The sequence below is a fragment of the Pteropus alecto genome, unplaced genomic scaffold, assembly GCF_000325575.1.
Source record: "Pteropus alecto unplaced genomic scaffold, ASM32557v1 scaffold24, whole genome shotgun sequence".
NCBI classification, from domain to species: domain Eukaryota; kingdom Metazoa; phylum Chordata; class Mammalia; order Chiroptera; family Pteropodidae; genus Pteropus; species Pteropus alecto.
This window is the reverse complement of record NW_006439192.1, coordinates 24158862-24164459: the sequence shown is the minus strand read 5'-3', so window position 1 is coordinate 24164459 and position 5598 is coordinate 24158862. Positions and strand designations below refer to the sequence as shown.

The following is a 5598-nucleotide window of genomic DNA, read 5'->3' as shown; positions in this document are numbered from 1 at the left end:
TCATGTTGTAAAGTAGGAGCTATGTCTGTACCATCAGAATGAAGCTTCACTTACACATAGTGGCGAAGTAAAGGGATATTTAATGATTTTGTTAATAGTTTATGCTTGTATTTCTTATTTAAAAATTGGTAAAAATAAATACCTTTTAAAAATAAAGTAATCTAGTTATACTTGACAGATACAGGAAGATGCAAATAATTTTCTCACCTCAGATTTTTCCCAAAATAATTTTAAAAAACAGTCTGACCACTTTAGAGCTATTTTCTGTCTTTCCCACAACTGTTATAAGATGAACAAAATTATACAATCTAAGACGCTTTATTCTTAGACTGAAATGTGTCCTTATGCTGTACAAAATCTCTTATGGGGAAAAAGCAGAGCTGTCTGTGAAAAGAAAAGACTTGTGTTTCAGGCCAGACAGTTTATCTGATTAAGGAAAGAGAAGAAGGTTTACAGTCAAAGATTAATTCTCCAGCACCACACAATAAGCTCTCCACACAAGAATTGTGTCACTCCAAACTTCATTCACAACAGTTAAGAAGAGTTTTTCAATTCCTGGTGGTATAATTGATTCTTGGTTGCAGTTGTTTGGCCCAATCTCTTGCAAAATGCTATGAACAATGAACAAGTCAAACATCCCTACAGCTAGTGCCAGACAGAATTAAAAGTAACGGTGTGAGTTGCTCTGCATACAGCATGTGTAATTGGAAGCCGGTTTTATTAAATGAAATAAGACTACAGATTAAATAAATGTATAGGCCATGCTTGGTAAGTTTCCTCTTCAAAAATATGTTAAAATTAAATTATATAAACAAAATTTTAATGTTAATGAAATAAGCTGACACATTTAGCTAAAGAAAATAATCACTCCAAGAGGTGATAGTGGAATAAAAATAGCTTTATATTGGATACATCTTTATAGCAGGTGAGCAGATATCAGAGTCATTCTAAACTTGAGCTTCAGTTTTCCCTTCTAGGTATAAAAAAACTAATAACAGAAGTCAGAAGTAGAATGCTGTCTCTAATGCTTGTGTCTCTTACCTATGAACATTATCCCTTGCCTACAAACATTAAAGATATTTAAGAAGTTAGAGTTCAAAGACCATAAAAAAACAACTCCTATTTTATAACAAAGCCAAACAGTTACTTTATCTTTATCTCAGCAATAACATGCAAGACTTTATCTAACATATAATGTTTCTCCTAACTTGCCTTTGTTCCACTGGGTTTGTTTTGGGGTGGGATTGTGTGTGTGTGTGTGTGTGTGTGTAGCTAACCTGAGATTGAATCATTATCAAAGCAGCAACTGTAGTCCATCAGCTTAGTCACCAAACCAACCGCAGACATACCAAATGGGTGAACTGAAATAGGAATTAAGCTTCAAACTGGAGTCAGGACATCAATTGTGTTAAAAGATCAAGTTTTCCTTTATGTCTGTATATCAGTGACAGAACATGATTTATGACAAAACAAGATTTATGACCACTTTGTTCAAATTTTATAAACAAGAACTTCATCAACACATAGTTAGAAAGAAAAGAAATAAATTAAAATACATTTTATATCGACTTCCAGCTAATTCCAACAATTCCTTATTCTACCACCAAGAGACCTAGCCCTGACCATTCTGTACCCACTTAGTTCAGCCATGTCCCTATTTTCCAAATAATTTATCATCTGGACTCTGAATTCAGATACACCTAGATTTAACTCCTGGTTCTTCCACTTATTACTTATAGATCCATAGGTCAAATATTTACTTTATGTGTAAAACATAAGCAGTGATAGTATCTTTTGTTCAAGAATATCATGAGAGAAGGCAGGTAAATTATTTAGCACAATGTCTTACATATATTAAAACATTTAATATTATTTTATAATGTTAATTATTATTGATTTCATTAACTACATTGATGTAATAAATAAGTTCCTATTGGTATGTTTTGGAGATAATTTACACTTATAACAGATATCCAATACCTTTATTTTAAATGTGTGTAACCAAATTTTTAAAATAGCTTATCTCTTAAAAATTATTCATTAAGATGTTTTATGGAAGATTCATGGCAACCACAAAGAAAAAACCTTTAGTAGCTACACAAAAGCTAAATAGAAAGGCATTAAAGCATAAGATGCAGAAAACTACAAAACAAGTCACACAGGAAGAGAAGAAAAAAAGGAACTAAAACACAGAAAAAAAATAATAAGATGGCAACAGTGAGTCTTTATCCATCAATAATTACTTTAAATGTCAAAAGATTAAATTCTCCACTCAAAAGACACAGAGTAGCTGAGTGGATAAAAGAAAAAAAGAGATCCAACAATATGCTGCCTTTAAGACACACGCTTTAGTTTTAAGGACACACACAGACTACAAGTGAATGGATGAAAAGAGATATTCCAAGTAAATGGTAAATAAAAAGAGCAAGAGTGGTCATACTTGTAACAGATCAAATAGATTTCAGTCAAAATTGGTCACAAGAGACAAAGGTATGTCATTAAATAGTGATAAAGGGATCAATTTGTTAAGAGAATATAACAATCATAAATATATATGCACTCAACATTAGTGAATCTAAATATTTAAAGCAAATTTTAACAGAACTGAAGGGAGAAGTAGACAATACAATAATAGTAGGGAGACTTCAATACCCTGCTTTCAACAATGGGTAGATCATCTAGACAGAAAATCAGTAAGGAGACAATGGATTTGAATAACACTATACTCCAAATGGACATAATAAACATATAAGAACATTCCTTCCAACAGCACCAGAATACACATTCTTCTCAAGAACGCACAGAACATTCTCCAGAATAGATTATACGTATGCCACAAAGAAAATCTTAACAAATTTTAAAATATTGATATCATGAAGAATCTTTTTTAACTACTTTGGTATGAAACCAGAAATCAATTACAAGAAGAAAATTTGAAAATTCACAAATGCATGGAAATTAAACACTCCTTCGAATAATCAATGGTTCAAGGAAGAATCAAAAGGAAAATCAAAAAATATCTTGAGGCAAACATAACTAGAAACACAACATACCAAAATTATGGGATGCAGCAAAAAACAGTGCTAAGAGGGAAGTTTATAACAATAAAGGTGTACGTTGAGAAAAAAAAAAATATCTCAAATAACCAGCCTATCTTTATACCTCAAGGGACTAGAAAACAAAGGCAAAACTACGCCAAAAATAAGCAGCAGGAAGAGAACAATAAAGATCAAAGCAGAAATAAGTAAAATAGAAACTAGGAAGTGAATAGGAAAGATCAACAAAACTAAGAGTTTTTGGTGTTTTGAAAAGATAAACAAAGTTTATAAACCTTTAGCTAGACAAACCAAGAAAAAATAGATGGATTCAAACAAGTCTCTTCAATAAATGATTTTGGAAAAACTTGATATCCACATTCAAAAGAATTAAACTGAATTCTTATCTTACATCACTCACAAAAGTTAACTCAAAATGGTTAAAGTCTTATGTGTAAGACCTGAAACCATAAAACTCTTAGAAAAAATTATAGGGGTAAAGCTTTTTGACATTAATATAGCAATTATTTTTTGGATATGACACCAAAAGTATAAGCAAAAGTAAAAATAAACAAGTGGAAATATGTTAAAATAAAAAGCTTCTCCACGTCAAAGAAAATAATAACAAAATGAAGAGGCAACCTACATAATGGGAGAAAATCGTATAATATATTTGATAAGGGGTTAATATCCAACATATACAAGAAATTCATACAACTCAAGAGCAATGAAACCAAATAACCCAATTAAAAAAGGGCAAAGGAACTGAATAAACATTTTCTCAGAGAATATATCTAAATGTCCAACAGGTACTAGAAAAGAAAGATGTTCGATATCACTTATCATCAGGGAAATATAAATCAAAACTCTTAGTTAAGATGGCTATTATCAAAAGACAAGAGGTAACAAGTGTTGAAGGTGTGGGAAAAGGAACCTTTGTATACTGTTGGAAAGAATATAAATTAAGGCAGTATGGAGTTCCCTTTAAAAAACTAAAATTAGGACTACCTTATGATCCAGCAATCCTATTTCATTGTATATATACAAAGTAAATTAATGCAGTATCTCAAAGAGATACTGCAATATTTATTGCAGCACTATTCACAGTAGCCAAGATATTGAAACAACCTAAGTGATCATCACCAGATGGATTTTAAAAAGTGATGTATATACATTATTCAGCTATAAAAAGAAGGAAATCCTGCTGTTTGTAACAACATGAATAAATCTTGGAGGACATTATGCTAAATGAAATAATCCAGAAAGAGAAAGACAAGTACCTTACGGTCTCACGCGGACTTACACGCGGATTTACACGCGGACTTTGAGAGCTTGTTTGGAGATTCTAGCCGGGGAGCGCAGCTGCTCATATACCCTTGACGGAAGGGTCCTCTCCTCTACTGGGGAAGGTCGTCCTCTTGGACTAGCGAGAAGCTTCAGGAGGGAGCACATGGAGTGGTGAGGGAGGAAGGGGCCACCCGCTTAGCAAGCCAGATCAGCCGAATCTACGCTGGCAATCAATGGGGCGACAGATGTCGCAGCCAGATCGCCCATTCTCACATGTGGGAGCTAAGAAGCTTAAATTCACAGAACCAAAAAGTAAAACAATGGTTACCAAGATGGGGGCGGGGATAATGGGGAGGTATTTGTCAAAGGATACAAACTTCCAGTTAAAAGATGAATAAGTTCTGGGATCTAATGTACAGCATGGTGACTACAGTTAATAATACTATATTGTAGACTCCAAATTTACTACAAGTAGATCTCTTTTTTTTTTTTTAGGTGAGGCAACCCTTGGTTGACCTCACAGGTTGCAAGGACCTTGTCAGCTTACAATCCCTTATTTTTTATTTTTTATGCCTACAGCACCTGGTATTCCTAGGTGGTCTCCCATCCAAGTACTAACCAGGCCCGACCCTGCTTAGCTTCTGAGATCAGACGGGATTGGGCTTGTTCAGGGGGGCATGGCCATAAACTCTTAAATGTTCTCAACACACACACATACATACACACACAAAGCTAATTATGTGAGCCGATGGATCTGTTAATTAACTTAATCATTTTAAAATGTATACATAAATATATTGAACTATCATACGTATACCATAAATACATATAATTTTACTTGTCAATTATACCTCAATAAAGCCTGGGGCGGAGGGAGAGAATTATTCATTTGCCTGTCAATTTAGAGCCAGGCACAAAGGAATCAAGGCCAATAAAAAAGAATAAGTTAAATAATGTTTAAAAACATCATGCCCAGGAGAAAATTAAAGAAATAAAATGATAATTTACTTTAAGAGAATTTTCCCTTAAAGAAATTGTCTTATGAACCAAGTAGTTGGATGTCACAAATAGTTCATAAATGATAAAGAGTCTCATAAATAAAGACTCTCATAAATGGTAAACACCATAAAATAGATCTCTCGATACATTTTTTCCAGTTATCAGCACTTGATGTTCTCTTTAATAACTATCTTTCTACTAAAAGTCCACTCAACCTAAATCCAGAAAACTTATTTAAAGAGTGTTTTTAACATGATAAATTCATTAAACATTATTA

At 33.0% G+C, this 5598-nt stretch overlaps 1 pseudogene; it reads right to left on the bottom strand.

Moving 5' to 3' along the window:
* Positions 1-4892: 4892 nt before the first annotated feature.
* Positions 4893-5011, bottom strand: LOC112483491 (annotated as a pseudogene).
* Between the last annotated feature and the right edge of the window lie 587 nt (positions 5012-5598).